At 43.3% G+C, this 16,545-nt stretch overlaps 1 long non-coding RNA gene across 1 annotated transcript; it reads left to right on the top strand.

Moving 5' to 3' along the window:
• The first annotated feature begins 4,505 nt into the window (after positions 1-4,505).
• LOC125145099 lies at positions 4,506-5,762 on the top strand. Its single transcript, XR_007143421.1, has 3 exons — positions 4,506-4,560; positions 4,636-4,746; positions 5,216-5,762. It is a non-coding gene; the product is annotated as an uncharacterized LOC125145099 (long non-coding RNA).
• Positions 5,763-16,545: the final 10,783 nt, after the last annotated feature.

Raw genomic sequence — 16,545 nt, 5'->3', positions numbered from 1 at the left:
GTTATAATGAGTTTCCTCTGCGCTCTGCGGGTTTAAAAATGGGGTGAGGAGCCAGCGTCTCAGGGGGTAGCCACTGTCGCCTGCAGGTTATAATTATATTAAAAGCTACATTGTTATAATTATATTAAAAACAAAATTGTTAGTTTCTACTTTTTAATATTGTTAAACTCACCAAGAAGCTAGCCATCACGTACTGCACCTGCATTTAGTCTGTTCCCTACACTGCTATGTGTCAAGATAAAGGAATCATGTGTTGAACCAGGCCAGCGTGCCAAATGTTTGTGAGGGTCATGTTGGAGTCACATATGATTTACACATTAAAATCATATGATTTACACATTAATAGAATGCACATGCTTTGGTGTAAATCACATATGATTTACACATTAATAGAATGCACATGCACATTAACATAAGCAAATTCATTTTCAGATGGTGCCCTTATACAGTAGCAACATGATTCAGTCAATTGCGCCGATTACATTTGGGAAACCAGACATTGTTGAAAATTGCATTTTAATTTCGGCCTGTTCTCGCACAGTGTAGGGAAACCTGATGTATCGACTACCCATATTAAGTACACCATTCAAAACGACAGATATTATGGCACTCAGGGACGACTGTGATACAGTATACCAGACATTTAGGGTGAGATGATAGATTCCAATAGAATTGTTTCAAATACAAAAAGGTTTTAGAGAAAAAGTTGAAGATTACTTATAGTTTTTTATATAAATAATTTAACTGTCTGCCAATTCCCGCTGGAAACAGCTGGTTGCCAAGAACCCCAGAGTGGTGTGGACTTGTATTTGGACTGGGATGGCATGGTTCCCGCGTGTTGCTCTCCTTATGTGGACACCGTGCCGGCTACGGCACACCACCGCTAGATGAGGCTGTATCAACTTCTGAGAAGCCAATGATGTCTCTCCATCCTAGGTGGGACACCCTCCATTTGACTGACAATTGCTCCCTCCAGTAGCGATTTCATGATCCGGGACATTTACAGCTCTTTAGCCAATAAGGAGACAATTCCAACGGTATGCAACATGACACATCTGGTAAGGGAGGGCTGCGCAGTACAGGCTGCGCAAAAGTTTTATTCTCAAACTTTTCTCACTCTCACGCCTCAGGGTGTCAGGTTACAGGCCTTTTTTCACAGCAGGCTTCTAGGCAGAGGGGTTCTCTTTGTTTTAGGCCTTTTAAACTGAGCATGCAGTCTTTTAATACAAAGTTATACAGTAAACAAGAAAAACATGAACGGACGGACATGTCCGTAGAAAAATATTCATATAAAATCCATTTTTGGGTCTTTTGACTTGAAATGTTTTTTTGGTGAAAGCCAAGACATGTGGCCATGACCCTCAGTTACCTCCCATCATTAAATACAGCAATGTATTTTATCAGTTTATCAGGTAAACAACTCAGACGGAAATCAAAACCCTCCATTCTAGCCTCTGTAACTTTATGTCAGTAAGGCCTAGAATCACCCTGATACATGTATCTGAAACTAGAGACTCTTCTTTCCAATGAGACCAGGCTCACCTCTGTGTGTCAAAGTATGTGGTAGCTGTACCACTTTTTGGGTGGGTAGGTCATGTAGGCGAAAATCATGAAAATAGGGGGCGACCACATAAGTGGTTTTTAAAGGTGTGCACATTCTCCCATCAAGTTTGTTTTTTATAGATCACAACCTTTGCGTGGGAACTGGCGTATGTACGTTTACAGCCCCATTTTGTGCGTACGCACACTTTATAAATGAGACCTCTGATGATCAACAGTTCAGTTTTGCTGGGATTGAGTTTCAACCGATGAGCCGTCATCCAAGATGATACTGTATGTCCAACAGACATGCTGAGATCTGAGCTGAAACCGTGGTATCTGAAGAAGAGGAGGAGAATATACTCACTAATGGTGTGTTTATATTTTTGCCTTTGGGGGAAAAATTAAGCACACTATTATTGAGTAACACGAGAAGCACCTTAACAAGAAGTGGGAGCAGTGGGGTGGCAAATGTGAATGGTTTACATGGCTCACGGGTCAGGTAGGAGGGCCCCTTAGCAGAATTTTGCTTAGGGCCCCAGGGAGGTCAGGATCGGCTCTGTTAAAATAATATTAAGAAGAGGCTCACCAGCTTTATATAACATTTCTTTCAGTAATTTAGTTGGAATTGGGTCTAGTGAACAAGTTGATTTAGCTGTAGTAATAAGCTTATCTAACTCTTCCTGTCCTGTATTTGCCTTTCTGTCTTTTGTCTTGCGCTGTCTTTTTTCCTGCACTGTCTTTCTGTCTTTTTGTCTTTTTTCCTGCACTGTCTTTCTGTCTTTTGTCCCATACTGTCTTTCTGTCTAAAGTCCTGCACTATCTTTCTGTATTTTGTCCTGCACTGTCTTTCTGTCTCTTTTGTCTTGCCCTGTCTTTCTGTCTTTTGTCCCACACTGTCTTTCTGTCTTTTGTCCTGCACTGTCTTTCTGTCTTTTTTATCTTCTGTCCTGCACTGTCTTTGTTGTCTTTTGTCCTGCACTGTCTTTTTTGTATTTTGTCCTGCACTGTCTCTTTTGTCTTTTGTTCTGCCCTGTCTTTCTGTCTTTTGTCCCACACTGTCTTTCTGTCTTTTGTCCTGCACTGTCTTTCTGTCTTTTGTCCTGCACTGTCTTTCTGTCTTTTTTGTCTTCTGTCCTGCACTGTCCTTGTGTGTCTTGCCCTGCACTGTCTTTTGTCCTGCACTGTTTACAGCAGGTTGCACAGATGCACTTTATTATTCTAGGACTAACTTACTATGTCCTTAGCTCTGTCTTTGTTTTCTGTAGCTTCATGGACCTGGAGAAATGTTGTCTCATTCCACTGTGTACTGCAACAGCTTTATATTGTTGAAATGACAATAAAAGCTTCTTGACTTTCCCTTTATAGAAAGAGTTCAAGGTTTCAGTGTGTTTGAGTTTAAAGGGCAGTACAGGTCCTTTCCCCCAAACTCTGTACTTATTAACGTTACTCTACATTTCACACAGACATGCAGCTCAACACATCATTGGTCCTGCTCAGATCCACAGTACTCTGTGAAGGGCTGTCAAGTGTCACGCATTGAGAGTGACAGTCATGCATTTTGGTCTGTTGTCACGCTCTCCCGCCACACATCGTATTTCTCACGCATACATATACATATATATATATATATATGTGCCTAATGGTTAGAGAGTCTGACTCGTAATCCTAAGGTTGTGGGTTCGAGTCTCGGGCCGGCCACGACTGAGGTGCCCTTGACCAAGGCACCGAACCCCCCATCTGCTCCCCGAGCGCCGCAGCATAAATGGCTGCCCACTGCTCCGGGTGTGTGTTCATGGTGTGTGTGTGTTCACTGCTGTGTGTGCACTTTGGATGGGTCAAATGCAGAGAACGAATTCTGAGTATGGGTACCCATACTTAGTCGTATGTCACGTCATATTTAATATTCTGCAGCGCCCAAAATGTATCAGTCCGCACCACACAAACCAGCGGATCTCCCCTGAAGTTCGTAGTCGAACCTGACACTTACTGTATCAGCCAATTAAAAAAGAGGCTACACAATAAATAGCTAATCACAAAATAGCACTATCTGGGAAAGATTTAACGCAACAACCAATTAAAAACACATTCATTAGAGAGAGTATTTTCGATGGTCGGTTCGAACAAAACCTCAACATGAAACAGCTTGTCTCTGGACAGACATTGTCCTCAATCATGACCCTAAAAATGTCTGGGCTTGAGCCGAACTGTTTTAAATGGGAGCAACATTACAAATGATAAAGGAGTACACACACACAGACACACACACACACACACACACTGACAAATTAATAAATGGAAATTAAAGAAATACTTTGTATTTGTTTAAATTGCGGTCAGTGATCCTTACCAAACAAAACAGCTCCCTGATTATTATTATTATTATTATTATTATTATTATTATTATTATTATTATTATTATTATTATTATTATTATCTTTTTTTTGTTTTTGCAGAAGAGAAGAAAAATATTTAAAAAGTCCCATTACAAACAATCAGTTGTTGAAGGTATAAGAGAGAGGAAACAAATATGATTTGAATATGAAAACACAACCTGTGTGTATGTGTGTGTAGCTTGTTGGTAAATCAGATTTTGCCCCCTGCTGGACAAAGGCATATCAAAAACGTGAAATATTTACATATGAGTAGCTTTTGTTTTTTTCTGGAGGCCCAATAAAATGCAATGCTAAATGCTTGTGTGTGTTGTTGTGTTATTTCTTAGATATTGATGACCCGAGACACGGTATTTTCTGAAGATGAGGATTTAATGCCCAGGTGTACCTGAGATGTCATTTCCAGATGTAGTACAAGGCTCATCATCAGCATCGCTTAAAGCCTGATTAGAGTCACTACTATGCAGTTCTGGTGCATACAGGAGGTGACGTCTGTTTCGTCGGTATTCCTGTCCGTCAGCCGTACGCACATGATATGATCTTTCAGCCTTGGCTGCTTTGACGATGGTAGCTGGCTTCCAGTACCCTTGTTCCTGTACTCTGACTGCCTGTCCTTCTGTGAGCTGAGGTCTAGCTGATCTGTCATAATAGCTTTTTTGGCACTGTTGTTTTGTGCAGCCTTTTTGCTCCTCTCCTTTGGTAGGAGTTGCTGATTGGTATTGGGAAGGGTTCATCGGAGACGGCGACTCATTAACAGCTGAGCCGGGGACTTAAAACCATCAACTGGGCAGTTGCGATATTCCAGGAGACTGAGGTACAGGTCACTTTTATCAGCCTTTGCCTTTTCCAGGAACATTTTGGCAGTGTGCACAGATTTCTCTGCCAATCCGTTACTTTGCGGATAGTATGGGCTTGTGGTGGTATGTGTGAATTCCCATGCTTTAACAAATGACTCAAACTCGCCCGAACTATACTGAGGGCCGTTATCTGAAATGACGGTCTCTGGGATCCAATGTCGTGCGAAAGCAGCTTTCAGCTTGTGTATAACAGCGGTAGAAGTTGTGCTGTGAAGTTTATCCAGCTCAAAATACCTGCTGTAGTAGTCGACTGTCACCAGTTAGTCCTCATTGTTCCAGGTAAACAAATCAGTAGCCACTATTTGCCATGGCCTATCCGGGATTCTGTGACTGATCATGGGCTCTTTGGTGTTAGAGGGGCGATATGTGAGGCAGATTGAACATTTGCTAATGATGCTCTCTACTGTATTTCTTTTCCCATCCCAGGCCAGAACATGATGTCACGGGCTCTCTGCTTGCATTTCTCAATGCCCAGGTGGCTGGCATGTACACGTGATAACATGTCTGGATGAAGACTTGTGGGCATTATAATCTTTTCAACTTTGAAGATCATTCCATGCAGGTATGAGAGCTCATCGACTTCATTGACTTCACTCTCAGAGAGGGACTTAGATGCATATGCAACCGGCCTTTCATTTTGCAGCAAAACTGCCCCAAGCCCGTACTTTAAGACAGGGCCTGGTTCACATGTGAGCAACTCTTTTACTTTCCTGAAGGCTTTGTCATGGTGGACATCCCAGACAAACTCACTAGACTCCTTCAGGAGTTGACGTAATGGTGCGTTGACATCAGCAAGGCCAGGTGCAAATTTAGAGAGATAATTGATCATACCCAGCACTGTCTCGAGCTCTCCTTTGTCTTTGGGTGGCTCCATGCTTCTTACAGCAGCGACTTTTGCAGGGTCAGGTTTTACCCCTTCAGTAGTGAGTAGATGTCCAAAATAGCTCACCTCTTTCGCACAGATGACACTTTTTTCTGGGTTGAGCTTGACTCCTTTCTGTCTGGAATGCTGAAGCATTGCAAGTAGGTTCTCATCATGTTCTGCTTTAGTTTTTCCAAAAATGAGAATATCATCAACAATGGCCATGACCCCATTTAGGCCTTCATATGTCTCATCGATTTTCCGCTGAAACTCATCTTGGGCTGAGATCAGACCGAAAGGAAGGCGCCGAAAACGGTAACGTCCAAAGACTGTGTTAAACGTAGTCAGTTTTGACGATTCCTCGGTGAGCTTAATAGCCCAATAGCCTGATCTTGCATCAAGAACGCTAAAGTATTGAGCACCAGCTAGCTTGCATGTTAAGTCTTCAAGAGTGGGCAATGGGTAATGAGGCTGCTTAATAGCTTTGTTAAGGTCCCTCGGGTTTACCTCTTACGGGTCGCGTGGCCACTAGGGGATGACCCAGAAACAAGCTTCAATTCAACTTTAAAGCATCAAATCCTCCAAAAACACGAAAAAACCTATTTACCTAGTAAAGTTTATACTCTCAATAATTTTTTAAGCCCACACACAAAGCACAATATGATTCACAGCCTTCATACAATTAGAAAAAAATTTTGGACAAAACCGACCTAGCTGGAGCTAGACCGGATTTTCCCTTACATTTAGACGCGTCTCTTTCTTCACTGGGGTAATATATTCCAACACAAATAATCCGCAAATATTCCGTTAGTGTTCTGAAAACTGGAAACAGAAGTGCGCCATCATCTAGTTTTGCCACTCTAACTCCTAATTGGGATATTCAAAAATTCAAAGTCTACGTCATATTTATAGCCCAGGTCCTAACGAATCAAATAAGCCCTCATTTGAGCCAATCGGTGCTTGTATGGCAGAGATAGACGGCTGAGAAGCCAATGGTGGCATGACCGTAGAAAAATATTCATATAAAATCCATTTTTGGGTCTTTTGACTTGAGATTTTTTTGGTGAAAGCCAAGACATGTGGCTATAACTCAGTTGTTGTTTTGTCCCTAGCATGTTCCAGAAAAATAAGATTAATCAGTTTATCAGAAAAACAACCCAGGCGGACAGGAAAACCTGCATTCAAACTCCTGTAACTTTGTGCCAGTAAGGCCTAGAATCTCTTCTTTCAAATGAGACCAGGCTCACCCCTGTGTGTCAAAGTATGTGGGAGCTGTACCACTTTTTGTTGGGCAAGTCATATAGGCGGAGGTCCATAAGAGGCTAGACACACCCGTAATTTTCCTGTGCGTGGTTTTTCCACTACAACCATTGAGTTAACCCATTCAGTTGGCTCTGTGACTTTACTGATAATATCCTGCTTTTCCATGCTATCAAGCTCATCCTTAAGGCGGCTGCGTAGTGCGAGAGGAATACGTCTAGGTGGGTGGACTACTGGGGTTGCGTGTGGGTCCAAATGTATCTCACCGGGAAACAGTCCAATCCCTTTGAAGACGTCTGCGAATTCCTTTAAAACTGGCACTTCCATCTGTTTTTCTGATACAGAGAGTACAAGATTGATTAGACCAAAGTCTATGCAGCCCTTGAGACCTATGACAGGAGGTGCAATTGTGTCAACCATGTAAAATGTCATAATCATTTCAGTGTCTCTGTGTTTGCAGTTCAGGTCACATTTGCCTTTTAACGACAAACGTTCTCCACTGTATCCAAACAGAAGGCGAGAGATGTCTGCTGTAAAGTGCATTGGGTACTCAACTTGGCATATTCATGTATGGGGATGACGTTGGCAGAGGATCCAGTGTCCAGTTTGAACCTGATTTTGAGTTGTTTAGGGCCTACCGTAATGTTTACAAAAGCCTGTTCCATCTCTGAGCTTAGTCCGCCCTGTGTGACTGAATCAATGAACAGCTCATCATCACTCTCCTCAGTCTGGTCTGAGATTCCTTTGCTTATTGTATGTACAGTTTTCTCACTGTTGGAACGACATACTTTTGCGAAGTGGTTTTGCGAAGCAGGACACTGAGATCGATTAGCGTGAAGATTATTTCCACAGTAACCGCATCCTTTCGTCTGCACTGAGGTTGCACTTCTGTGTTGCAGATACTCACTGTATTTCTTTGTGTGCTTAGCATTATGTTGCTTTGAAACTGCTCCTTTTTGCGTGTGACGAAAAACTGAGTGCACTGCATGTTCACGTGGAGTACTCATACTATTTGAGATGGTTTTCAAGTGTGCTTGAGCTAACTCGTGAGATCTAGCGAAGTCTATTGCTTTTTCAAGCGTTAATTCAGAGCCTGCATTCAAAAGTTTCTCTCTCACTTTGGGTGAATGTATCCTGAAAACAATGCGATCTCGGACCATCTCGTCGCTATTTCCATAATTACAATCCTTGACAAGCAGACGCAGGCCAGTCACAAAGTGCTCGAAGGGCTCGCGGTCTCCCTGTATTTTTTCGTGAAATTTATAACGAGCAAATATGACGTTTGCTTTGGGTTCAACATATGCTATAAAGTGGTCGTAATACGATTTTAAGACCTTTGCTTCGTCTGCAGACAGGGACCATGTATTAAAAATACCGCGGCCTTTTTCTCCGACCCATAGGAGAAGATAACTACATTTTTCCTCCTCACCCTTCTTTTTGAGTGGTCCGCTGAACATTAGCTCCGCATGCTGCTGAAACTTGCGCCATGCTTCCGGCAGGTTTGTTGCTTCCCAGTTCATCGTGGGCATCGGAACTCCAGAAGTATCCATTCTCGTGTAATCCGTTCACTCTGACACCATGTTGTGTTATTTCTTAGATATTGATGACCCGAGACACGGTATTTTCTGAAGATGAGGATTTAATGGTTTATTGCGGATGTAGAATGCAGGTGCTACCTGTAGCCACAATGTGCAACACTAAAACCCTCCTAAATCCATCTGACGTAGAATGACTGACACTTGGCATAGCCAATGGGAAACACAGTGCCTAATATAATAACATATAATTGGTTCTTAGCAAAACCCTAAGAATATTACATGTGTGTGTGTGTGTGTTTGGGTGCGTGTGTTATTGGACATTTTATGTGTGTGTCTATATGTATATTCATTGTGCTGTAACGGGCAAGAGTGTGACCCATTGCCCCACTAAATGTACCAGGGAAGAACACAGGTGTTATAAGATTATTTTATGAACACATAATTCAACAAAAAAAAAACCCAAGGTGAAGGAGGGTTAATATAAAGATTTAATTAGAAGTTCATTCATTCATTCATTCATTCATTCATTCATTCATTCATTTTCTACCGCTTATCCGAACTACCTCGGGTCACGGGGAGCCTGTGCCTATCTCAGGCGTCATCGGGCATCAAGGCAGGATACACCCTGGACGGAGTGCCAACCCATCGCAGGGCACACACACACACACACACACACACACACACACACACACACACACACACACACTCCTTCACTCACGCAATCACACACCACAGACAATTTTCCAGAGATGCCAATCAACCTACCATGCATGTCTTTGGACCGGGGGAGGAAACTGGAGTACCTGGAGGAAACCCCCGAGGCACGGGGAGAACATGCAAACTCCGCACACAGGCGGTGGCGGGAATTGAACCCCCAAACCTGGAGGTGTGAGGCGAACATGCTAACCACTAAGCCACTGTGCCCCCCTCAATTAGAAGATAATTATGTAAAATTATTCCATCAGAATGTGTCAAAAAAACAAAAGACTCCCCTTAATTAAATATCTCTGTACATGTAGATGGGACCTGTGGTGGGAATTTTACTGAGGAGTTTGTAGGGATCTGAACTTCTATGCTCATGACTGCTAGTAGAAATAGAAATTGTTATTGCTACTGATTGTATAAAATATTACAGGGTCAAAATGAGCTGGAAACGAGTTGGCTCATAAAGAACTCATAGGCAGACCTTGGTAAGGGTAAGATTATCCTGATCAGGACATGATCAGGCATTGTCTATCTAGCCCGGGAGTCAGCAACCTTAAAAATTCAAAGAGCCATTTGGACCCGTTTCCCACAGAAAAAAAACACAGGGAGCCACAAAACCTTTTGATATCTTAAATGAAGATAACACTGCATATATCATTTTTTGCCTTAATGGAAAGTGTAGAAAAACTGTAGTGTGTTGCATTTATGAAATCAATGAACTGCTTGCTACCGAGTAAATGAACTTTTATTTCTGCAGGCAAACAAAAATATTTTGAACTGTTTGAACTAAAAACTGTAATGAGTCTGTCTGTGTTCTCCTTTGTTTCTGCCTGCTGTCATTCCCTGCTGTTAATTGTTGACCCCGTCCACCTATTTGTTACCATGGACATTAATTGCACTCAATCTCTTCCCCAGGTGTTTTGTCTGTCTTTGTTTGTCTCCATCTTGTGATTGGTTCTCGTTCACTATATGTACTCTGTTTTGTTCACTTCCCGGTTGTGAGTCATTGTTAGTATGCGCTGTGCTGTCTGTTTATGTCTCTGTTCCCTGTCCTGCTCAGTGTTCTGATCTGTTTTTGCCTGCTTGTTTGTTGTTTGTTTCCTGTTTTTTGCTTATTAAAGGAGTAACTGCAAATGGATCCACATTCGCCTTTTTCTCATCGTGACAGAACGACTCACCACAGGGATCCAGCAGAAATTCTGTTTTGCCTCCGTCAGGAGGACTCCCCAGTCGATGAATATGCGGAGTTATTCGTGGAACTGTGCAACCAGGCCAACTTTGGTGAGAAGGCCCTCAAGGACATTTTCAAGTACGGACTAAAGGACATCCTGCGAGACTTAATGCCGTCTAGCCGAGAGATAGAATCATTCTCGGTCCCTGGGTGGGTCCGCGTTAACCTTGAGCAGTGCAGAGACGGAAGCCGGCCGTAAATATTTTTTGGGGGGGCAGCAAGCATCGGGGTCCGTGGGCTACAGAGCGGAACCAGCCACGGATGGCCGAATGCCCTACAGTGCCTCCATCCAGCCCAGTCCCGTGCACACCTGTGACCGAGCCAGTTCTCATGGCTACCGTACCGGCTGAGGCCCGTGCGAACCGGCTGGTCTCCAAACTGGCGGACACCCAGATGAGGTCGGCTCGGGCGGCTGGCATCCCTACATCCCTATGGGTCGCCAGAACCAGCCGGGTTGCCGGAACCAGCCAGACCGATCGTGTCGCCGGAGCCAGATGGACCGACCTGGTCGCCGGAACCAGTCGGGTCGCCGGAACAGCCGGGACAACGGAACCAGCCGGACCGACCGGGTCGCCGGAACCAGCCGGGTCGCCGGGACCAGCCGGGACAACGGAACCAGCCGAACCGACCGGGTCGACGGAACCAGAGGAACCAACCGGGTCGACGGAACCAGCCGGACCGACCGGGTTGACGGAACCGACCGGGTCGACAGAACCAGAAGAACCAACCGGGTCGACGGAACCAGACGAACCGACTGGGTCGACGAAACCAGCCGAACCGGCCGGCTCGACCGAAATGACTGAGTCGGAGAACGCAATCGACATGGTTACACCCAAACTCCCTGAACTCTCTGCCTGGCCTGAACCCACCACTGTTCCTGTGGTATCTGTCCTGTGTTTTGTTTCACTAGATTTGCCAGGCCTTCTACCTCCTGTCTCTGCTTACAGGCTCAGAGCACGCCCAGCACCACCCTGGTCTCCGGTCCTGCACCGGTCTCTGGCCCCGCCTGCGGCACCGCCCTGGTCTCCGGTCCCGCTCTGGTCTCTGGCTCCGCCTCCAGCACCATGTTCTAAAAAAAATCTTAGTAGAAATAAAGTATTATTCCTTACAATACTATAACAAATGTAAAAGACCAACGCAACACAAACTCGACCCGCCCTTCCACCCTTGTTGCGCCTTCGATCCGCCCTACTGGACTGGTTTCTGCGGTCTTGGGAGCCTCTGGAAGCCGCTCGTGTGTGTGTGGGGGGGGGGGTTTCTGTAATGAGTCTGTCTGTGTTCTCCTTTGTTTCTGCCTGCTGTCATTCCCTGCTGTTAATTGTTGACCCCGCCCACCTATTTGTTACCATGGACATTAATTGCACTCAATCTCTTCCCCAGGTGTTTTGTCTTAGTCTTTGTTTGTCTCCGTCTTGTGATTGGTTCTCGTTCACTATATGTACTCTGTTTTGTTCACTTCCCGGTTTTGAGTCATTGTTAGTATGTGCTGTGCTGTCTATTTATGTCTCTGTTCCTGTTCCCTGTCCTGCTCAGTGTTCTGATCTGTTTTTGCCTGCTTGTTTATTTCCTGTTTTTTGCTTATTATAGGAGGAACTGCAAATGGATCAGCATTCGCCTTTGTCTCATCGTGACAAAAACAGTTTGAACCTTAACAAAAAAGTCGCTGGGTTGAAGGTTACTTTTAAATAAAATTTTCAATGTCTAATTGAGTCCATGACATCAAAATTTTAAATGTACTGGAGGGTGCAGTCAGCTGTCAACCCAAATAAAAAAACACTATTTCACTGAACAATGTAAAATATATATTTGCAAAATAATAACCAATTAAAATATTAAATTTACTTGCTTAATGTGACTTTTGCTCCTGAACATCAGAGCACAGAGTCTCCACATCAGGGCTGTATGAAGTCACCTTCATCTTCACACAGGCCTGTAAGGTTTCGTCTGTAAGATGTGAACAGTGTTTGTTTTTAATGTAGTTCATGTTGGAGAAGACCTGCTCACATATGTATGTGGATCCGAAGATCGACAAGACTCTAAATGCGTACTTTTTCATGTTTATGTAAGTGTCGGGGATGGCATTCCATGTTTCAAACAAGTTTGTCCAGCTTGGGAAGGTGTTCAATATCACTCCATTTGTGATTCTGAGCAAGAATGGCCTTCTGACGGGCAACATCTTCAAGTTCAGCTGTCAGGAGATTGAACTTGGACACCCATATATCTTTGTCGGCTATGTCGGCCAGTTCCATCTCAAGATCGGGTTGACTTACACCTGCAAATGCAGTCATGTTCAGTAGGGATGGATCGATGGTCAGGGGAGTGACAGGGAAGTTTCCCAAACGATGTTTGCATTGCAGTGATTGTAGACTGCAAATACTCCGAATTGATCAAATTGTGAGCTTGTTTGAGTAATCTCAAAGACGGCAAGTGAGACACAGTACCTCTCTGTAAATCTCTGGCAAACACTTTGCGCAACTTGCGCTCAAATGCCAAAACCGCCTCCAGCATGTGCAGAGCTGTGCCTCCTTTCCCCTGAAGAGTTGTGTTTTGCGTGTTTACCTGCGTCGTCATGTCTACCATGAAGTGTAGTAGCTTTTCCAGCCACTCAGGCTGTTCCAGCTCAGGAAAGGTGAGCCCTTTGCTGCCCAGGATGGTTTTCACCTCTTCCAGACAAGCGACAAAGCGTTTCAGCACCTCCCCTCTGGACAGCCACTGGACTTTGTTATGCAGCCAGAGATCAGAGTACGTGCTTTCCACTTCTTCCAGTAACTGACTGAATTGACGGTGATTTAAACCTTTTGCCAATATTTTATTGACAATCTAAATGACAATATTCATTACTTCTGTACATTCTGGAGGACATGTTTGAGCGCCCAAGGCCTTTTGGTGCAGGATGCAGTGAAATGTCAGCAACTTTCTATCCAGGGACTTCTGCAGTAAAGCCACAAAGCCCTTCTGTGCTCCTTTCATGTTCGGTGCCCCATCAGTAGCCACTGACACCAAGTGGGTGGTGTTTATTTCTATTGTGGAAATGTCTAGCAACATTTGACTTTTTGTTGTTAGTTAATTTTTCACCACATATTAGGCATACAGGGAAGCCACTCTCGTCAGCAGTGAAAGCAAATGAATCTGTCCACATCTCGTTAAATGTTCTGTTTTCTTCAGAAACTTTTCTTTTCTTACATTTTCCTTTTTGCATTTCCATGTTTTTTCTACCTGGGGTTGAAAAGCTTGATCCAAATTGAATATAATTTGACATTTCGGGTTTTGCAAGTCAGTAGTTATGACGCATATTTTGAACAACCAAATAAATTAAACACGGTTTATTTTAATATTACAAGACCATCATATTCTTAGAATTTAGAATTACATTTTACAAAAAACTAACCAACTAAAATAAAAAAAAATATTTAATTGAATACTTATTTTCCAAATCTACAGGGAGCCGCAGCAGAGGGCTGAAAGAGCCACTTGCGGCTCCGGAGCCGCAGGTTGCTGACCCCTGATCTAGCCAATGGTAGATGATATTTTCCTTTCTTCAGATTCTGTGTTTACATCATGTTTATAAAAACTCAGTGTAACAAATTATCGGGGCCCTCCTTTTTTTTTTGTCTTTACGTTTTTACTCTTGCCCATGCCTACCAGTGTGCTATTTGTTGGCAGGATTCCGCACATGAGGATCGGCTATAGAAACTCCTGAGGAGGAGTACTGCAGGTGCCTTGGAGGCTGTTAACCTCACCTCGACCGCACGATTGGCTCAGCGCGTGAGAGGACTCTGGAGTTCACTGTGAGCCGCCTCAACGCTGAATCAGCGTAATTGGATGGTGAGAGAACTTATTTTTTATTTGCGTTAAAGAACACTGGCTAGGCAAAGTGCATGACCATCAGCATCAGCATCTCATGTCGGGGTTGAGAAGGTCTGTCCTGAAGGGATCTCTGATGCTTTGCAATGAAGAAGCGCTCCAGCTAACTTCTGATTCCGAGTTAAACACTACATTTTTGAATGCTATTGATTTTCATGAAAAGAAACATACTCCACAAAGCACATATGCAAAGTATAGTTTAGATGCCTATAAGCACATGCCAGTACACACATTAAATGTAGAAGGGAAATACATTGTGTTTTAGTAGATTCTCTTCCCTCTATCATGGACACTTACACCACACGCTGCATCCGCAAAGCCAACAGCATGGCCCCACAACAGATGACCCCACACACCCCTCACACACACACTTTACCCTCCTGCCGCCTGGAAAAAGGTACCGAAGCTTTCGGGCCTTCACGACCAGACTGTGTACTAGTTTCTTCCCACAAGCCATCAGACTTATCAATAACTGAACTGAACTGTACTGAGCACAACATACACACACACATCATCTGTATGGACTGCACAGACCCTCACACAACACACACAGACACATCAAACTGTTTACATGCTGCTTACAATCCATCAAACTGTTTACATGCTGTTTTGCAAACTTTTCTGCTGTTTTTGCACAAACTCTCCAACATTTCAGCCATTTTTACACATATTGTCTTTTGTGTATTGTATTTTTTGTACATTTTGTATTGCCTTGTAACTTTGTGTCTGCACTGTCGTGTCTGTCTTGTCCTGCACTGTTTGCACCAGGTTGCACAGTTGCACTTTATGTGGCTAGGACTACTTACATGTCCTTAGCCCTGTCTTTGTTTTATGTAGCATGTTACGACCGTCTAGGGGTCAGTCGCAACAGAATGGGTAAAAGAATGTCTTTATACAGAGATGTTATAATCCACAGTCTTTTATTGAAGAGTTGACAATGGGTTTTAGGCTTGAGGGGAGGACAAGGCCAATAATAAACAGAACAATTAATAAACAGAACAAACTTCACCAAAACACCTCTTACTAACTAAAAAAAGATGAAAGATGGCGAAATACATACTTCTTCCCTAACTCCCTCTCACAAAAACAATATAATAAAAGTTTCCAAAACGGCTGGTGTCGCTCCCCCTACATACCTTGTCACTATGTTATAGGCAAAGGTGTATAATTAAATCTAGTGGCTAACAAGTCAAAAACAGAGTCCGTAATCGTAGTCGTATATCAGGTATGAGTCAAGCACAAACAATTCAATCAGATGAAATAATAAACATAAACCAAGACAAAACAAAACTCACAGGCTCAACACACTAGGAACACAAACTTCCTACCTAAGATGAGAAAATCACAAATTACTAAAATGGGTAAACATTCAAGGAATATAACATACAAATACACAAAGCAACACAAACAAAGCAAACCCAATTGCACAAAAAGCAAAGAGCAAAACAGCAAAAGCAAAAGTAAAAGTAAAAGCAAAAGCAGGCCCAAACAAAAGCAGCTCTCTTAATCAGGGATCCAGGCAGTGGTAGATCCCTGAATTCAGTAGGAGTGTCTGGGATTATTGTGAGAGAAAAATTTACAGCACCCATAAGGTGTGTTGGGAATAACCAGCAGTCATTCAAATTTTCATTTCTGCTATCTGAATGCTGCCCAATTAATCTGGTGGGCAGGGATTTGATTTGCAAATTGGTAATAAACCTAATTAGCACTACCACATGTGTCTCTATCAAAAGGTGAAACAGTGAAGTAGGAAGATTTAGGAAAGTGGACACTGAAATGTGTGGAAGCACTGGTGTAGTCTGCGTGATACGCAGGTATACGCTGTATACCCACTAGGAAAGGCCAAGGATTTCCGTATACAGTACCCACATAAAAAGCGTGAGGATACGTAACAATATCGTTTTGTGACAGAACTTTCATTCATAAATTCACCCCGTCTGTGTTGCGAACACAGACTGTGGTTGCGATTGCGAATCACTAACGTTTTTGGACCATTGGGGCTTCCGTGGCCTGTGACCTGATCTGACGTCACCTACCAAGGAGGAAAACGAGTTGCTTGGCGGTCTTTTTTGGCGCAAATCTGAAATTAACTAACTAATGTAAAAGAAGATATAAAACGAAAGCAGACTCAAACTACACTCTTTGTGTTTTCAGAAGCTTGCGCCTAAAGCTACAGCATCTTCGGGTGACATTTCACCCACAGCCAGAGTACAAATATATTTGGAAAGCTTTGTAAACTACCAGTTCATTCAGTTCATAATATTCTGCAATGAAAGAGTGTTGGTGATAAAACTGA

Source organism: Tachysurus fulvidraco, chromosome 7 (genome assembly GCF_022655615.1).
Source record: "Tachysurus fulvidraco isolate hzauxx_2018 chromosome 7, HZAU_PFXX_2.0, whole genome shotgun sequence".
Classification (NCBI taxonomy): Eukaryota; Metazoa; Chordata; class Actinopteri; order Siluriformes; family Bagridae; genus Tachysurus; species Tachysurus fulvidraco.
The sequence above is the reverse complement of the archived record's forward strand: the minus strand, read 5'-3'. Positions and strand labels throughout refer to the sequence as shown.